The sequence below is a fragment of the Zalophus californianus genome, chromosome 16, assembly GCF_009762305.2.
Source record: "Zalophus californianus isolate mZalCal1 chromosome 16, mZalCal1.pri.v2, whole genome shotgun sequence".
In the NCBI taxonomy this organism is placed as follows: Eukaryota; Metazoa; Chordata; class Mammalia; order Carnivora; family Otariidae; genus Zalophus; species Zalophus californianus.
The window spans coordinates 53446934-53467714 of NC_045610.1; the positions used below are offsets into that span (position 1 = coordinate 53446934).

Genomic DNA, 20781 nt, shown 5'->3' on the forward strand with positions numbered 1-20781 from the left:
TCAGAGATTTGATTTTAAGTGCTGGAGATCTCCACGACCAAATAAATCCTGCCTCATCTAACTGATTGTTTGAAACCCCACTTTACCAAACTCTTTCCTTTTCTTTGCAGGTTTTGGTATGTGTGAGGAATATAACTTTATGTGTCTTCAGTCATTTGAAACTTAACACAAATAAAGAACCTGATGACTTATCAGGAAATGAGTAAGGCAGGCCAGTTGAAGGCACTGGTGCTCTGACAGAAGGACAGAGTAAAACAGTTCATCAAAAAGGCTCAAAACTCAAAGCTGACATTGTGAGGACATAATACCGGTATCTTTCAAGTTTTGCCAAAAAATTCCTGGGTGAATGGGTGAGCTGCATTTCTGGTTTCTAATTGTATCTGTCAAATGTTGTGCCCTGGATGATGACAGTCTGGGGTCTTCCCTTATCTTCACTCTGTACCCTCGTTTTAGCTTTCAATGTACACGTACACATCCCTAGACACATAGTGCATGCGGCACTGTTCTCTGTGGGTGTTTACTGCAGGCTTACGTGATTTGTGGCTTTGGTGGCCTGATTTGGGTTTTGCCCTTGAGATAAACTCCAGTTCTGATGTGTGTATAGTAAATGAAGCATATGAATGGCATAATTGGTACACAGTGGATCATGCGGTAACCCCGGATTGCATGGATACCTCAACAGTAGGCTGACTTAGGAACGGCACGTTGCACTTGGCCTCTGGTAACCTCCCCAAGTCTTCCCTTCTAGGTAAGATGCTTAGGGTTGGGGGTTGTCCCAGTTCCTGATGGTAGATTTTGTTCCAAGCAAATGTAATACACTTACATAATAAAAACTATGTGCTACACCTGAAATAAAAGTTATTATCCTGCAGATGATCTTTGTCAGTTTTCTCCCCCTCCCATGGATATTGCTCTATCAAAGCAAAGAGAGGCTCTGAAAGGTGTGAGAATATCCATGTCATCTACTGAGTACAAAAGTGCCCTTTGTCAGTAGGATGAGTAGATAACATAGAACCTTGCCCCACTTAAGCTTAACACAGTAAGTGACTTACGGAGGATACTTCAAAAGTGTACGTCAAAACGTTAACCTGACCTGAGATTAGGAGATTGTCTTTAGGACCAAGGAAAGAATATTTGAGAGGCAAAGACCAAAATAACTAAGTCCAGGTACCAAAGAAATTCTGGTATCCTGAAAGTGAGGAGTGCATTCTGCTTATCTTGGCTTCACAGAGACTCTGATGAAGAGAGGCAGGGGTTCCTCTTTTTTTTTTTTTTTTTAAGATTTTATTTATTTATTTGATAGAGAGAGAGCACACAAGCAGGCAGAGGGAGAAGCAGGCTCCCTGTTGTGCAGAGAGCCGGGCCCGATCCCAGGACCCTGAGATCATGACCTGAGCCGAAGGCAGACGCTTAACCAACTGAGCCACCCAGGCGCCCCCGGCAGGGGTTCTTGTAAAGCATTTTGCTTCCTGAGAAGCTGGCTGTTTTCTGCAGGGCTGGAGTGAACAATATCCTGGTTTGCCCAGGGTTGGGGGAGTTGTTGAGTCACAGGACTTTCAGTATTAGAACTGGGGAAGTCCCAGGCACACTGGAATGAGCTGTTCACCATCCAAGGCCATGACAGCCTGCTCTGATTAAAGTGAGCACCAGGAGGAATTCAGCAAGAAGTTGCTCTCATGGATTGGTGCCACACTCCCATCATCTCCAGCCGTTCGCCCCACTGCTCCAGTTCTTCCAATAACAGGTTCCTAGCCCAGGGAATATGTTATTTCATCTCCTAAGGTCCTTATACTTTTCATTGTCACCTGGAAATACACATAAATATTACATAAGTCCCAAAGTAAAACTAAGGTTGAACTGGAGGACTTTCATTTTCCCAATGTATTTACTCTTGGTCACTGACTACAGACGTTTTGAGTTAAAGTGCACATTGCCAGGGGAAAAAAAAGGGCAGATGTTTAATTCTTTGCAGGATTTATAATATTATATAGGGACTATTTTATATCCCACTACAATAAACTGAGCTGGGTTTATGGGTTTATTACAAGCTAAACAACAACAACAAAAAATCGTAAGTTGGACAGTAATTACCTTGAATAGACATTTATTTTATCCTTTTGCTAGCAAAACAATTGTAATGCTATGGTCCAGGAGAACACATTCTTAAATTCTATGTCTGAGGTTGCTTTGCCAAACTAATGCTAAGTAGATGGTAAAATGTGGTCTTGTGGCTTCTGTCCTATAAAGGACTTGGAAAATAGAGCTAACATGAGTCTAGTGCTCACATTTGTCATCATGTATGTTTGTAAGCTACCAAACAACCGAGTTTGGTTGGCCATTTCTTTTATGCATGAGCCCATCACTGCTTTCAATCTTTCTATCTGCCCATTTTTTTCTCAAAATTCTAAGGTACACATTCTAAGGTAGACAACAAATAGCTTGCTACAATTTTCTAGCTAGTATTTGAAAGGGCAGCATAGAAGGTCAAACTTCCAGACCGTATCCAGGTCCCACGCAGGAGGCAGAACATTTCCTGAGGTCTGATCACTCTTCTGAAAGGCCTATGACACCATGTTCTCCCAATAAAGAGCAGCTCACTCATTCTTTTGTCTCCTGCCACTGCTTAGTGATACCATTAGAATGTCAGGCTTCCCTTTATAAATCATGTATCCCAACAGCACTAGATGGTTCATCAATTACTCTTTCCATAGACAATAGGATGCCCCCTTGAAGGCCCTACCCGCAGTTACAATGACACCTCCACAAACTCTAATCCCTATCGAAAGACTCTGGATCCAATTCAGTAGCATTTGGTACATTTTGTCGAACACCCCTTATCTTCATGTATCAGAGAACAACAGTAAGGAGAAAAGAAACATGCAAGGGCTCCACTAAATTATTTTGTTAATAAACTCAACTGTGGTTAAATTCAAGATACATGTGTCTTAGAAGGAGGTATTAAAAGCACCCCAAACACACACACACACACTCACTCACACACACACAGTGACACAGGCTGAATTTTCTCCAGGATTTTCCTTTTTGTCATACATACCAAGTTTTCCTTACCAGGAGTAGTACAAGCTTTCAGGAAAATCTAAAAACACTGTTTTAGCACTCCACTGTAAATTTTCAGTTTTTTGTTTAGAAACAGTTTAACTTTGTCCAGTACTAATGCATTGTTTGCAGATGCTTGCCAGCAGGCTTGGTATATCAGGGTAATTGTCTTGTCCCTGAATGAATCTAGCCAATGGCGTTGAGAAATGGGATAAAGACCTGTTTTCTGGGTTTGTGATATCATATTAGATATTTTCTGTTTACATTTTTTATGGTATGAAAGATTCTAATTTTTACGGATTTTATCCATATCTATACATTTTCAATGGTTTCTTTAGTAATATAATTTTATGTTTCTAAAGTAAAACATCTAATAATTCTAGTGAAATAATTTAGCCAAGAAGCCACCATTTATCAGTAAGCAAGCTCTCCTGCTCACCCATTCATTCAGTTGTCTCCTAACCTCCCCTTGGACTGGGATACAAATATTCAGTGTTAATTTTTTTCCTACTAGAGGCTTGATGGTATGTGAAGTTTAAGGAAGCAGTCAGTACTGAATGGGATCAAATAAAGTAGTAGTTAAGGTATTTGGACCTAAGAGATAAGAAGGTATCTCTACTCCCAGAAACAGATTGAAAGTAAAAGTAAATTTGACCTGAAAGGAATATGCATATCATACATATCATATGTACAAAGCATATATGACCAAGCACTGAGAGTCGGCAATCAGGTCCAGCTCTCCACCTCATGGATAGTTGGTAAAACAGTGACATAATTTACCGTTGTTTATGTTGAAATAAATTTGGTATCAAATAAGATTGATTTCAGATATCTCACCAAAAACACACACACGTGTATATATATATATATATATACATGTGTGTGTGTCTTTGGATGAAAGATAGAGAAATAATAGAGAAAAAAACCCTATCACAACATTAAGGCCACGATCACTTGTTATTCCCTTCGGTGTTATTGAGGCCAAAAGATCAAACCACTTTTGTGCTGGCAATAAATGTGCATCTTATAACAAGGGGTGAATTTAATCAAGTAACCAATATTTAAAGACTTGTTATACAAATCTATGTCACCTATAGAAATTGCACAGGAGAATTCAAAGAGCTGATCTTGTATCCTTGTAAGACATGAACAAGTCTGATTACATAAAATAATAATGTTGTATAGTCCAATCTTGAAAAGGTGGTTACCTGATTCCTGTGTGTAGGTTCTGGTCCCAGAGATAAAATATATTCTCAATGTTAAAATAACAATGAGAATGATTAACAGCCTCTAGGTAGTGGTGTGGACTTCTTCCCACATACACACCCAGTGCATTCACCTTCACACTTCAAACCAGTCCAGCAAGCACAAAGAATGCATTGAGGGAAGAAGAGATAATCACTGGGAAAATAAATCCACATAGGGGGTTGGAAGCTGCCCCAGGGGAAATGGCTTATAAATACCAAGTCTTGAATGCCACCATATCTGTATCATTATGCTCTATTTCTTGTGGCCTAACCATTGGCCTGGCTATAGAGTTTGTTTATAGGATGCAGGTCATACTCTCCTAAGGTAGAAATCATCAATATCATCTGTGGAATTCTGGTGATTTCTCAGGAAGTTTGCACCCCTGTCAGAATTCCTTTGGTCTCTTTGGTTGGAAGACTTGTAAAGTGAAACTATACCATTTAAAGTAAACCAACCCTTCTCAAAAGCCAACCCCCAAACTCATTCATATCATAAACATTTTGATATTTAAATCCTTCTTGATAGTTTATGTTCAAAATTGATTTATTTACTAAAAACAAGCAGTGGAAAATAATCCAATTAGCAAAGCCTGGGAAAATATGTTTCAAGTTGATGACTCTTCTCTTCCTCTTTCTCTCGTGATGACAATTACAAATGAGCTTGGGATAAACCGAATTTATAAAAGCTTATTTTTAAGATTTTATTTATTTATTTGACAGAGAGAGACACAGCGAGAGAGGAAACACAAGCAGAGGGAGTGGGAGAGGGAGAAGCAGGCTTTCTGCGGAGCAGGGAGCCGGTGCGGGGCTTGATCCCAGGACTCTGGGATCATGACCTGAGCCAAAGGCAGACGTTTAACCAACTGAGCCACCCAGGCATCCCTATAAAAGCTTTTTTGTTTGTTTATTTGATTTCAAATGGAAAATAGTACTAGGAAAATATTTGAACTTAAGTATTATGTAGTTTTGTGATTCACCCTATAGATTTCAATAATTGATCTGGTTCCTCCGACAAACATATAGGTTGTAAATACCTTACAAGGTATTTAATGCAAAATTATTGATGGAAACATGGCACTTGGATATATATGTGTGAGTATGAGTGTGTGTTTACACACAACTTAGTTCTAATTAGAACACATCTTTAAACCTTCCAAACATATTCAGACTAGCCTTCTTCATTAACTTGGCAAAGGACTTTTAGCAGTCTTGGAATAAACACCATGATTTTTATTGCATAACAAAATTATATCACTGGAAATGCAACCAGCGATACCATGGAATGACTTAAGTATCAAAAAATATTATATTTAAAATCCTAACAAATACCTAACAAATCATTTAGCAAAATTTCACTATTTCAGCAAATGACAAGTATATATTCTACACTGAAGCCTTGTGACTATTGATAAATAAAAGGCAAATTGGTTGAGAGTTTCCTAAGAATGATTCTCAACCTGGGCAGTAATAACATTCTGCCTGGGTAATGCTTTGTTGTAGACGACTGTCATGTACATTGTAAAAGTTTAACAGCCACTCTAGTCTCTACCCACTAGATACAAGTAGTGCCCCCCCTACCCTGAGCTGTGACAATCAAAAATGTCTCTAGTTGCAAAATACCCCCTAGGGAGCAAACTCACTTGCAGTTGAGAGCCATTGGTTTAACATAATATAAACTAGAAGTGATTTTTGTTGTTTTTCTTAAATTTAGCGGTTATAATTGCACCTAAGAAAGTTTATGGGAACTATCCTTTCAAGGTTATAGAGGTAAGCATAGATGGCATTGACTTTTTTTTCCCTTTGGGATATCAGTATCAAATTTGAGAGAGAAAATACTGGATGAGGACAGATACATAGCGGGACAACCTCCTTAAAGTAGGCTCAACACATTTTAAAAGGTTGGATTGAAGGTCTCTTCATATTTAGCAAGAAATGTGAGCTGCAAATTCAAGAAGCTGGTTTTGACAGTAGATGTCATGGTACCCCCGGGGCTATTGCCTTTTTAGCCAAACAAATTTTAAGAGGCAGAATTCAGATGAGACCCAAACGGAACTAAACAGATAAACAAAAATCCTATCTTAGTTATTCATAGATTCTGAGAGATGACTTTTAGGGATATGGAGTTTAGCAGAGCATTGTAGAAGAAAAAGAAGATGCTTTGATAATTTGTACCTGCTCATCAAGAGTTAAGTGAATTGAAGGCTAAAGGAAAAGTAACTCATGCCCTCCTTGTGTTCTTGACATTTCAACTACATTTTAGGAATTACACACTATTGCAGATGAATGTGATCATCTTCCTTGTCCAATGCCCAGCAGTATTCTACATAGAATCCAGTGCTCAATAAATGTTTGATGATTATGGTCAGCAGGTGAACTTAGCTAGGAATCTCATGATTTCCCATTTGAAGAGTCCTAGGCAGGAAGCATAATGTCCATTACAGTCAAGAAAGTAGCTTTTCACTAAAGCAATGTACCACTGATATTCGCAGATAGACTATAATCTCTTCAATGCCAAAAGATATAAGGAACTCTATTTCTCAGACTTTTCCTCAGGGAGAACATACCACCAGCTTTGCAGCAACTGGATATCATAAAAGTTTATCCTCAATTTTCTTAAATAAGAAATCTTCACTAAACTATTTTGTGTGCTATGAAAATGAGAAACAAAAAGGCAAGTTCCTAAGACCTGTTATATTAGAAACTAATTTCTAAGTTTGCTAAAAATTTCAGTTATTTGATGTTGCTTTATATAAAATTAAAAATGGAACATATGGGTTGTAGGCCGGCATTACCAGACTTGCCCAGTAGCTGCCAGGAACCCAAGCTAGACACTGAAAACTAGGGAGAAACAGCATGACTCATAACCAGCAGATATATTGTGGAACTGGAGCTACTTCTGATATTCAGTTACCAAGGGAAGGTAATTTATAAGCCAAACACTGAGGACTGCATAGAGAGAAATTTCACGGGATTTCACGTGTGTCTCAAGGATCAATAGTTGCTCATTGTAATGGCCAAAACATCCCACGTCTTTACCATGGTCTAGAAAACTTACATGCCCTCTCCCACCTCTTCCCCCAAAAGCTTTCCACTTCTTTCACTGCTGTTCAGCCACTTTGTTTTCTTGCCACTTTTTTTCTAGCTTCACCACTTTGCATTTTGCCATCTTTCTCCCTGGAAGGCTCCTCCCTCCAATTTTTCACATCTGGCACCCATTTATCATCGATGCTCTCTCAGCTCCAATGTCAGCCCCTCAGAGAAGCTTTCTCATCTTGTCCTTCGAGCTGAAGCTTTCACCTCCCCATATCCATATTTCCTACTGCTCACTCTCAACTCCATTACCTGGTTTCATTTTTCTCCTAAAAATGATCATCATCTGAAATTACCTTAATAATTATTTGATTGCATGTTTACTGCTGACCTCTACAAGAGTGTGTTATCCAGGGAGTAAGAATTCAGTCTCATTGGCCATTCAGAATTGTTTCTGGCGCATGTGTTTTGACCTTTAAAAGGAATTAAAAATAGTGTCTTTCAGAGAGCTGAGGCTGAAATCTAGTGATAGCAGGTGTGAAGAGGGGTGATCTCATCTTTTTTTTATTGCACTAAACTCTTATCTGGAGTAAAAAGGAACAAATATTATATGAGTAGGAAAGTGTTTCAGATCATACAATTCTAGTCTTGATTAATGTAGAGACAGCTTTAGGACTGCGTCAGTCCCTGGTGAATCTCACCAAAAGGCAACATGAACGTTATCCAGGGCTTTGATGAACAACAGAAAGTTTTCAATTTTCTATATAAAAGTGTGCGGTTGGGGCCCAAGACCCAATAAACTCTGATGCACCCTCATGAGGATTTGTGTAACCTACATCAGGAGGGAAAAATAGTATTTAACAAGTAACCGCTTTTCAGTTTCATCACAAAGGATAGCTAGGCAAAACCTGGCAAGTTTGACATATTTATGAGACGAAAGGGAACAAAACAGCTGGGGTAAAATTAAAGCACTTTTGAAATTTAGACATTAAAGATGAAAACACTGGATCTGGAGGTACTTAATTCATAGAAATTGTCTGCTTTATTGCTAACTTTCCAGAAGTGCCATGAATAAAAAGATAGGACTTTAAACGGAACCTTTAGCTAGGCCTCTAGAATTCAAAAAGGCCCATAGAAAAGTTTGTTGCACCTGCAGGCAGATAGCTGAGGAATTAGAAGGCCATGATGGCTTGTGCAAACAGACCACAACAATAAGGACTTTGATAAAAACTCTGAAAGAATCTTTATACTTCAAACTATATGCTCTGAAACTGCGCACGTTGCCTTTAGGCCCAGACAAATGTATCTTCGAACAAAAGGGATTCTGGGGCTGGTGGGAGAGTGAGATAGTCGGTGAACGAGAAGCATATCAGAATGATGGTGCAGAGCCGAAAGGGGAAGCACGTGGGAACAGCTGTAGAGCCCAGTTTAAAACAAACAGGTGGAAGGGAGTGTAAGGGTGTCTGAGAAGCTCCAATGTGTTCTAATCAGCCATGGGAGAGAGGGAGGCAAAAACACTGTACTTTCTCAACATGAAGAAAGGCTCAGGTCTTGATGAAAGCTGTACCTCAGTGAGGGGCTCTGGGCACAAGATGAAGAGAAGCCAGGAAAACTTGTTTGAAGATTCCAAGTTAAAATTTCAGTTGAATGATTTATTTACACCAACAATTCAGCTGTTGGCTACAATGATTGAACTTATTAGGCTATTATTCTGGAAATTAAAACTTTCTTAAAACATTTTCTTTGTTATCTGTATGTTTTAACCAAATACTTCATAGCTGGAATATACTGAATTAGTCAAATCTAGTTAACAAGAATTTTTTTGGAAGACTCTGGTCCCTGAACTCTTGGAGAGCCGAAGCCTTCTCTTGTTTTATTCATTGTGTATCCTTTGCAATATGTACAAGGCAGTAGGCCTTTACTATGTAACTGTTGATTGAATGAATAAATGGATTAATTACTTTTCATTGCCAATTCATGTGCTTTCCAGATTTACATCTCCTTTAATTAGATGACTTTCCCTCTGAGGCTCTGGAACTATGGCCACAGATGCACACTAAAACTGAGGCAAGTCCATTTGGTAATTTCTCACTCTTTCAGTAGCATGTTTGTTGCAGCAAAGAAAAGAAATTTAAAGGCATCTATCAAAAAAATACAAATAGAATAAAGGCATCTATCAAGAGCAGAGGCAATTACTAATGCATTTAGATGCAGCTGTGTACAGAAATGCATTTCTAAGAATGCTCTGATCTTCAAATATGAAGGTATTCACCTACTTGGCACTAAATTAATTAATGAGATGTTCTTAGGCATCTGAGCCCAGGTGATGTACCAGAAAGAGGAGCACAATTGCTCATTTGATTAATTACCTAGTTAACCTTTTAGGACCAGAGCTTTTGGTGGGATTGTCATGAAATTTGAAGATTTTTTTTTTTTTTCAAAATAAAACTGGCTCTCAGTATGTGGTTACTCATAAAGAAAGGGAAAATTTTTAGGATAGCCATGGGTATTTTTAAAAATGGTGCCCATTAAAGGCCATAATATTGATGCAATTTTCCAGGGCTGGTTTTAGTTTCCCCACTGAGTGGTAATTAGGTCATTGGGCCAGTCCTTCTCTTGACTGACCATTATGATTTCAGCAGGTTTGCTTCTAAAAATAGCCTTTTGTAGGAATTGTTAGTCACTATCAGCTTTTCCCTGAGTTAATGTGGCTTTCATAAAGGTGCCAAAAGCACCTCCCTGGAAACTTAAGTTTTCCATGTGTTCATAGAACAAGTATATGCTAATTCACCCTACCAGTCTGAATTTTTCTATGGTTCTGATTTGTCTGAACTAGCAGTAGAAGTTAATTTATTTTGTAGTCCTTGGACTTCCCTCTGAAGGCAACCATTGGCAAGCATTGTTTTGTGTTCATGTGAACAGCTACCTCCCAGGAAGAGGGAAAACATCTCTGTGATACTTAGAGTATTTCTCCTAAGCCAGTTTTATTTGAGCCTGCCCCTTGGCCTGCTGTCTTATGCTTGTCCCCTGTTTTCTTTGAGGAGTTACACTTCTTCACTTAAAGAACTCTTCTCTCAGGACAGTTGCCTGTGTTCGCACAGGGAGTTAAGTGGGAGGCTAGGCTGGAGTAGTAAAGAAATTGGTATCTCAGAGAGCATGGTCTACATAGATTGAAGCCAATGAATTAAAATCACCCCAGGAAGTTTTGTAGTATAATTAAGGTAACTATTACCAATCAATGACATACAGATTGATTTAGAGTTCTGGTATAGTGTGAAGATTAGAGATTTAGGTATTCCTCCTTCACCTCTACCTTCCATTGGGTGCTCTCTATTCCATATAACTACTCTAATCTAAAGGTTAAATCTTCAGTAAAAGGAACACAGAATCAGATGTCAGGAGACCTGCATTGTAGGTATTTCTAGTTTACCCATTCCTGTTACAAAAATTTTTAAGTTCCTAAAATGTACTATGTGCTGAAAATATCCCTTAACTCTGCCAGTATTCCAACCTCGCCTATTAAACGACCAGATGTAAAGAAGAAATAATACAATTTTGTGAAATGGCTTTGCGAATTAGAACAGCAGCTCTCAAACTGAGATGCACAATGTCCTAGGAGTCCCTAAGACCATTTCAAGTTGTCTGAGAAAGCAAAACTGTTTTTTATGATAATATAAAGACATGATTAGCCTTTTCCCCTATGCTGACATTTGTTTTGATAGTGCTAAAGCAAGGCTGGCACCTTACTATTAATCAAGACAATGCCATCAAACCATATTTGTTATTGCATTTTTCATTGCCTTGGATTCATAAAATATATATATGAATATATATATATTCATAAAATACACACACACACACATATACATAAAAGAGCCAGTTTCATACATATATATATATAGAGCCAGTTTCACTTAAGAAATCATGATGAAGTAATAAAGTTATTCATTTTATTAAATCTAGAATTTTTCATACATGTATTTTTAGTCATTTGTGTGATGAAATGGGAGGTAGGCCTAAAGCACGTCTACTGTCTACAGAGAAAAAAAAATACCCTTGTATAATTCTGAGTTATAAGCTGAACTAGTCATTATTTTTTATAAACACTACTTTACTTGAAAGTCTAAAAATATAATTATTCAGATTTGGGTATCTGGTGGATAATTTTTCAGAAATGAATGAAACAATATATCATGGTTTTGATTTGTATTTCCCTGATGATTCATGATATTGTGCATTTTTTCATATACCTGTTGGCCATGTACGTATCTTTTTTGAGAGATGTCTATTAAAGTCCCTAGCTCATTTTTTTTTAAAGATTCATTTATTTATTTGAGGGAGAGAGAAAGAGCTGGGGGGGAGGGAAGGGGCAGAGGGAGAGAGAGAGAGAAAGTATCCCAAGCAGACTCCCCGCTGAGCGTGGAACCCGATGCAAGGCTCCAGCCCAAGACCCTGAGCTCATGACCTGAGCTGAAACCAAGTCAGACGCCCAACTGACTGAGCCACCCAGGTGCCCTTCCCTAGCTCATTTTTTAAATTGGATTATTAATTTTATTGTTGTTCTTGTTGCTGTTTTTTGGGAGGGGGGTTTGGTTTGTTTTTTGGTTTGTGGTTTTTCTTTGTTTGTGTTTTGGTTTTTTTGCTATTGAGTTGTAAGAGCTCCTTACATATTTTGGAAACTAACCACTTATTAGATATGTGGTTTTTTCCATTCTGTAGGTTGCCTTTTCACTCCATTGATTATTTCCTTTTCTATGTAGAAGCTTTTTTTTTTTAAATATTTTATTTATTTATTTGAGAGAGAGAGACATAGTGAGAGAGGGAACACAAGCAGGGGGAGTGGGAGAGGGAGAAGCAGGCTTCCCACTGAGCAAGGAGCCCAAGGTGGGGCTCGATCCCAGGACCCTGGGATCATGACCTGAGCTGAAGGCAGACGCCTATGACTGAGCCACCCAGGTGCCCCTGTAGAAGCTTTTTAGTCTGATGTAGTCCCACTTGTCTATTTTGCTTTTGTTGCCTGTCCTTTTGGTTGTCATATCTATGAAATAACACCAATGTCATGAAATTCTTCCCATAGGTTTCCCTCTAGGAGTTTTACAGTTTTAAGTCCTCAATCCACTTTGTATTGATTTTCATGTATGGTGTAAGAAAATGGACTAATTCTATCCCACATCTGCAGGATGGCTATTATCAAAATAATAAACAAACAAAAACCAAAAGATAGCAAATGTTGGTGAGGATATGGAGAAACTGGAATTCTGGTATACTTTTGTTGGGAATGCAAAATGGTGCAACCACTAAGAAAAACAATATAGAAGTTTCTCAAAAAATTAAAGATAGAACCGATATATGATCCAGCATCCTATTTCTGGATATTTATACAAAAGAATTAAAATTGGGATCTCAAAGAGGTATTAGCAATCCCATGTTCATTGCAGTGCTATTCACAATAGCCAAGATGTGAAAATAACCTAATTGTTTGTTGGATGACTGAATAAAGACAATGTGGTATATACATATGATAGAATATTACTCAACATTAAAAAAAAAGGGGTAAATACTGCAATATGTGACAACATGGATGAACCTTAAGCACATTATACTAAGTGTAATAAAGTAGTCACAGAAGGACAAATATTGTGTGATTCCACTATCTAAAATAGCCAAAATCAAAGAAGCAAAGAAGAGAATGGTGGTTTCCAGGGGCTAGGAAGGGGGAAATAGGGAGTTCCTAATCAACATTACAAAATTTCAGTTATGCAAGATGAATAAGTTCTAGAGATCTGCTGTACAACACTGTGCCTATAGATATCAATATCATATTATACTTTTAAAAAATCTGTTAAGAGTGTAGATCTCATGTTAAGTTTCTGAAAATTTTTCTTATAATCAATCAGTGAAATAAACCTGTCATTTCCAGAAAAACAGCAGGTAGTGTTTGTCATTAATGATAAAATGTAAGCTTTCCAGCAAAAATTAGCATTTTGGAAAAATTGTTTCCATCACCATGAGCATGACAGTGTCCCAATATTTCAAAACTTTTCTGATGTGATTTGTGATGGCAGTAACAGATGTGATTGTTCAATATAATGAAGTGTGTCAATGTTTAGAGGATCCACATAAATTAGTTAGCCAATAACTTAGAGAATTAATATTCCCTATATAACCAATGCACAATATCAAAAACTCCTGTAGGGCTAGAAGATCCACTCAATGTTGTTTGTAGATATCTATTAGAGCACAAAAACATTCACTGATAGTATCTCATAATTTACATTGCAACTGAACTTTAAGACAGTACCTTTTCTAGAGTTTTGGTATAATATCAAAGAAAAAATATCCATAATTATCTGACAAGGTTATTAAATTATTCTTCTCTTTCCAGATACACATATTTATGTGGCCAGATTTTCTTCCTGTAATTCAACCAAAACAAAACATAGAAACAGAATGGAAGCACCTAGGTGGCTAAGTTAGTTGAGCGTCCGACTCTTGGTTTCTGCTCAGGTCATGACCTCAGGGTCATGAGATGGAGCCCCACATTGGGCTCTGCCCTCAGCATGGAGTCTGCTTGCCCCTCTCCCTCTGCTCCTGCCCCCATTCGTGCTCTCTATCACTCAAATAAATAAATAAATAAATAAAATCTTTAAAAAAAATTTTTGAAACAGAATGATTCAGAAGCATATATGAGAATTCAGCTGTCTTCTTTTAAGCAAGACATTAAAGAGATTTCCAAAAATGTAAAACAATGTGATCTTTTTATTTGGGGGAGGAAGATATAGTTCTTTTTCATTAAAATATGTTGCTTCATCTGACATGTAACTATTTCTCATTGCTATTACAAATACACTAATAATTTTTTGAGATTTCTCATTTTTAATTTCTAATAATGGTAAATATTAATAGATATTACCCAAATAAACAAAAAGCTCTTTGGTCTCATTGGTTTTTAAGAGTGTAAAGGGGTCTAGGCAATAAGTTTGAGAAACACTACTTTAAAGTGATGTGTTTCTGCTTCTTCTCTCTGTTAATAATAAAAAAAACTTAGAAGAAGGCACTGGGAAATCCAAAGACCCCAGTCCCTGCTGCTCTCTGACATACTGGTGGGTGGCTGCTCAGGTACTCTTGTCTTTTCACTAGCTCAAGATTCACCAGGTTCATTACTGAATCTAGTTGGGCCCAGCAGTAAAATACTAGAACTACCAGTTATCAACTTTCAAGATTTTGTTTTCATTGATTTCCCCAGTTCCCAATGGTATACAATCCCTTTTTCTTTACCCATTTGGCTTCTTAATAACAATTGCATACTGTTTTGTAAAAGGCAGAAATTCATTGCAATCCATTAAAAACAAGGTCAGTTTACCTTCACAGCCACTGAGGTGATCCCTTCTTTGGAGTGCTTTCTTCTACTTCTGAATAGGTCTTGGCCTTCCTCTTTGGAAACAGTCAAATTGTCCACAAGCAATCATGTGTAAATATTAAGCATTAGAGCTTCAGGATGTCCTGAAAATATTTCCATTCATAGTGTTCCATATACAACAATTGGAGGATTTTCACAATCCAGATATTAGAAATGAAATCGTTTTTATACCTGGATCTATCTAATTGAGTGCAATTAGCTTAGAACTATAAAAAATAAACTTAGTTGAAAAGTTAGGCATTACCCAAAGTGTGCCATTGTTTTACTCAATAAATATGTGTAGACCTACAAAGCACAAGTCCCCATACCTAAGAATTTCCATTTAATCCTTACAGTACCTCTCATTCTTTTGAAATAGGTATTGTTATTTCAGTCTTGCAGTTAGCAAAACAGAGAATCACAGAGTGAAACTTGCAGAACCAAGATTAAAAATGAGCTTTGTATGATTTCATATTGATGAGCTCTGTAACTAACACAGCATGGGTAGATTAGAATAGGGAAAGATTTGAGGTCACAAACCGATTAGGGAGTCACTACATTGTTCCAATGAAAGGCAAAATGATGACATTTTATTTTTGTTTTTTCTCCTGAAGAAAGATTAGAATTTTTCCAAGTATTTTTTTATATACAATCTCTCAATAAATGGCCAACAGAGTAGACATTGTTAGTTCAGAAGGCCTTAGTTTTGGTGTTTTCTATTTATTACTGATTTATCAATAACCCTTGAATAATTGCTAGGCAAAAAACTAATTTGTACTAGATCAAATGCCGTGGTTTTGGCATTTAAAAAATCGGCAACTGATATATTTTCACTTGTAGCGAATATAGCTAACAATATTTATTTTCCTCACTAAAAATGTCTAAATCTACGCAGTTTGTTTCTCCGTTTTCTTTTTCCTCCTCAGATCCATAAACTGAAGTCTGAGGAGCAAAATCCAAGCCTTTATTTTAACCTCCATTAAAAGGTGACCTTTGAATACTGGATCTCTATTTCTCCAGAGGTAAAAAGTAGAATTCAATAATTTAATAAAGGCCTAATCCTAGGTATGTAAAGGAGACTTTGATAGAATGAAAGTTCCCATTCCCAATTTCATCTCCATAGTGTGACCTCATTTGAGCATTATAAATAATTCCCATTCATTAAAAAAATAATAATTTAGCAAAAATGCTTACAGAAGAAAGCGAGTATGTCTAAGCTTCCAAATTCATATTTTAAAATTCAGCAAATTTTTTAATCACATTTACATTTCTAGTAGTTTTTTTAAAAATGACCCCCTTCCTCTACTGCGTAAGTCCCTCTTGGATTTCCCTCTACGTACAGGATAAAGTTGGTATTCTTCCATCTTAGCCAAGAGACTACAAAGTCCTACCCATGTTTACTCTACAGCTTTAGGCATCCCTGCAATCCAGCTTGTCTCTTTCTCTCTAATCATGATGACATATTACCTACTTGCCTAAATATAATATATTATTTCACATTCATCGGTTACTACTGCTCATCCTACCTACTTCCTGTTCTTCGAATCTTCTCCCTCCTCCCAGCACTGTCAGCCTGGGGGCATACATATGTCTTGACACTCACCTCAAGTACCATCTATTGATATGAAGAACCAAGACTAGAACCCAAGAAAGTCTGTGAAGACTTTTTTCTGCCAAGTCTGTTGTCCCCACCCTGCCCTCAGCCAAACCTGAGCACATTTCCTCCTCTCGGCTAAAACCTGAATATTCTTCCATCATAATGTGTTTACATCTATGCTTCTCCCCCCAGGTCTATAAACCTCTCAAAGACAGAGGCCCCTTTTCTTGACCTTCATATCCTGGGCATATATTTTAACACCAGGCACATATTAGACACTCAGTAAATAACTCTATGCACATATTAGGCACTCAGTAAATATCTGTTGAATAAATGCATAGATTTTCTTCAGCCCAAAGACTTTCCACACCTGCTTAAATTTATAAAATATACATTAGGTCAATATTCTGGCTGAGTTAAGAAGGCAAAACAAACACTATGATGTAACCCAGAAACCCTACTCTGTGATCACTGGGGGAACTGATATTTTAAGATGAGTTGATACAAATAGTATAGCTGGAAGCATTAATGAGATTCAGAAAGAAAATGTGATTATCTTGGTATGAATTATATTCAAAACTGTGTCTAATTGTATTCTTAGTAGCACAGCTTATAAAAGCAGTGTTGTCAATTTAACTCTAGTGTCTACACAGATCCAAACTTTTTTGTATTCTAACTGAAATATGCAGTATTTTTTTTTTAAGATTTTATTTATTTATTTGACAGAGACACAGCGAGAGAGGGAACACAAGCAGCGGGAGTGGGAGAGGGAGAAGCAGGCTTCCCGCGGAGGAGGGAGCCTGATGTCGGGCTCGATCCCAGGATGCTGGGATCATGACCGGAGCTGAAGGCAGACGCTCAACGACTGAGCCACCCAGGCGCCCCAATATGCAGTATTTTAAACTAAAAAAAAAAGTGGCATTTTATGCTTAGGAAGTTACCTAGTCCAATGTCTAGGGTAAACAGATACTTGATCAATTTATCTTGAATGAATTAATGAATAAACTTCTGAATGAATGAAAAGCAAATGAATTCAATTCAATTTCAATTCCTCTGAGTTTACAGATAATAAAATTGATAACCAAGTAGTTAAAAAACAATGACAGATATTGCAACATTATGGCTCCCGGATCATTATCTACTGCATTGTATGTAAATTACAAATATTATAATATTTAATAACTTTGGATGGAGGAGCACAATCAGAGACATAGAACCTCAGTGCAGGACAAGAAACACTTACCCTAAACCTCATACGTACCTTACATTCTGCTGTGCGCTGCAGATACAAAAAAGGAATGAATAAGCCAGAGTCTCCCCTAAGTACAGTCTCATAGCAGAGAAAGACAAAACAAGCATTTATAGTGCAATGTGATACATTTAGTGTTAGGGCAACACAAATGAGAAAGCAATTCTACCTGGGAAAAATGCAAAAGAAAAGAAGCAAGGAAGCCACAAGGAACAGATGAAGCTGAAGCAGCCTCTGAAGAATAAGTAGGCATTTTCCAAATAGATGAGCTGGGGAATGGCATCCCAGGCAGAAGACACCAATGTCAGCCCATCTGACATCATGGAGGTAATGGACCCATATAAAAAAACGCTCCAAGAACAGAACCAAAGCCAACCTCAGCAGAGAGAATGGAGAGAAACAATTAGCTCCTTTGCCAGCCACTCCAGGGTGGGAAGCCAACATGCCAGGAGCTATGAAGAGCCTCAGGAGAGTAAGAACAAAGAAGAGCCATCTGTCTGAAGGAGATGCATCACCCTTCCTGGGCCTAACGCATTACATGCAACACACCGTGGTGAGAAATACCCTGACCTGAGCTGATATCAGGAGACAGTTAATAATGCACTATATCCTCTAGGTCAACACAATAGTATTGCTTACTTGCTAATTCACGTATTTTATTTACCGTGCCCGATTCATTTTTGCATAGGTTCTCTTTGTAATTTTCTAAATATTAACATATCTTTTAAAGATTTTGTTTATTTATTTGAGAGAGACAGAGCACGATGTGGGGCTCAAGAGACACTGAGATTATGACCTGCACTGAAGTAATGCTCTTAACTGACTGAGCCACCCAGGCACCCCTAAATACTAATATTTTAATTCATAGACAGCATTCTTTATTCCAAGGGATAAAAAAAAAAGGTGTATATCAATACATGCCTGATATCAAAATTCATGTTTGAACACACAGCTTTAGATGCAGAAACATCACACTCATGTGGGTTGCTCTCTAGACTTGGTTACATCCAACATTAGAAGTTTAAAATCCTGAGGTGAAAAAGGTATCAAAAACGAATACTGTAGATTGACTATAGGTAAAAATAAGCTCTTGGAATCCAGTATCAGTGACACCCTCATCATCACTAAAAGTGGGGGCCTGTACTGAGCTGTCTTCATAGGCAATTACTGAGATAGGGGTCACATCCCCATTTCATCCCATCCGACTCAATTCCTTAATAACCACAGGAAGTAACAGATCACGCAGTGTGAGAGATAGGGGGAAAAACACTAGATTGGGATAAAATAATTCAAAATGGACATTAGGAGAAGGAAAACAGGAAAGAAAATGGCTCAGATTCCTGGAGGAAAGAGTTATATAAAAAAATGTACAAGAGATTGACAAGAAGGTTCCCCAGGTCTCTTATTATTGCCTTCATCATCTTCATCACAACCTCCACCACCACCACCACCACCACCACCACCACCACCACCACCACCACCACCACCACCACTACCACCATCATCAGGTAGTATGGCATACATAGTGTTTCAAGCCCTAGATTAGTTTTCAAAAGCACCAGTCTACAAACTTATTTCTGTTAGCCCTAAAACCATCCAATTACTTGACTGTAAGCCTCAATTTCCTCATCTGTAAAATGGGGAAAATAATAGTACCTAACTCAAGAGATACTTAGGATAATTAAATAAGATCATCCCGATAAAGTTTTAGCACACAGAACAGACCCTCAATAAAGTCCACTGTCGTCATCATCATCAACATCATCATCTGAAAAATTCCTGATTGCCAAGTTTTTTGTAATACCAGCCAATTCAAAGAGAGATTCATATATCTTACACCAGAAATCTGGTGATGATCACCAAACATATAGATGAATATGAATTATCAATGGACTACTTTTTCATCATGTGGAAATTGTCTTGAAATAAGCAGGAATGATCATATTCTCCAAAAGATTTCTTGAATCTTCTACTAATGAAAGGCTTTTTTTTTTCCTCGGTAAACATAATCCTGGTCACTTTGAAAAATTAAGGAAGTTGCGTTTGTTTTGTCCACACTGTCTTGATTTTTTTTAATGCTACTACGCATCCTTCTTCTTGAACAAACTCCAGCCAGACAGATATTTGCCATTCCATTATTGTTTTAAAGTGTTAGCCCCAGACACATAAGCATTGTTGGAATGCAATGGAAAAAAAATGTTTTAAATCTCAAATGGGGTAATAAACTGCAGCCAGAAGCTAATTGTCCTGAAACCTGAGCTTTTATAACATATTACTACTGTAGTGGGACCACTCAGCACTCCTTCGGTGGGGTTGTTGTGTAATTGGTAGTAGATTACGTTGCAGACATATAAAAAAAAAAAGATGTCAAATCAGACATTTCTGCTTATTACTGTAGACCTCAGCATAATTCTCAAAGCAATCAATGCATTTCATCCATTAAACTATTGATGGGGGTTATTAATTCATATAATGTTTAACTACTCACTGTGGACTTTCTCTCTGCCAACTTTCTTCCACCCAAGAAGTCCTGAAATGTTGCCGCTCCTGTCAAAAGAAATGAATCATTAATAAGAACCAGCAAGGCCAGAGGCGAGCTAGAAGCTGGGCCATGATATATATATATATATAGGCTTCACATTCTTTTAATTTGGTGCTGAACAGCATGTGTAAAAGGAGCAAATAGCCCAGTAGGGTTTTACCAAGAGTCTGAAAGAAACACAAAGAAGGATATATCCATCAAATCTACTTATTGAGTATTTAGGGATCTGAGAATACTTTTTATTTTTAGACAATACATTTGGTAGACACTTTAAGAGTCAACAGTAACAAGAACTTATAAGTAATACTCCAACTAAACTCTAACCCACAGGAGGCCAGGGCAATGATCACACTCATCTGCCAAAGCCTTAACAAAATCAGGCAAGACCAGGGAAGAGTAGGCCTATGTCCAAAGAAAATTTTGTGATAAGAATGTAAGAAATACCTCTTCTCCCAAGTCTTAATCTTTGTAATGTGTTACTTTCTGTTGTTTTTTTTCTCCCCCCACCCCCCTGGCCATTTTGAGACTCTCCGCCTTCAGGGGAACGCTAGTACCAATGTGGGCTTACAAAATGAAGGTGTTTGGCTATTAGAAGAAACTTGTAGGTTCGCCTGGGTGGCTCAGTCGGTTAAGCGTCTGCCTTTGGCTCAGGTCATGATC

The 20781-nt window shown here is 37.7% G+C and overlaps 1 long non-coding RNA gene across 2 annotated transcripts in view; it reads right to left on the reverse strand.

The window, feature by feature from the left end:
- The window catches only part of LOC113939016, a 122377-nt gene that overhangs the window by 100620 nt on the left and 976 nt on the right, over positions 1-20781 (reverse strand). The window contains exons 2-3 of one of the 2 annotated variants that reach the window (XR_003525090.1): positions 20068-20126; positions 14717-14837 (exon numbers count right to left, since the gene is read on the reverse strand). This is a non-coding gene — a long non-coding RNA (uncharacterized LOC113939016). Of the gene's footprint in view, positions 1-14716; positions 14838-20067; positions 20127-20781 lie in introns of those variants that run through there. The other variant, XR_003525089.1, reaches the window with a different exon arrangement.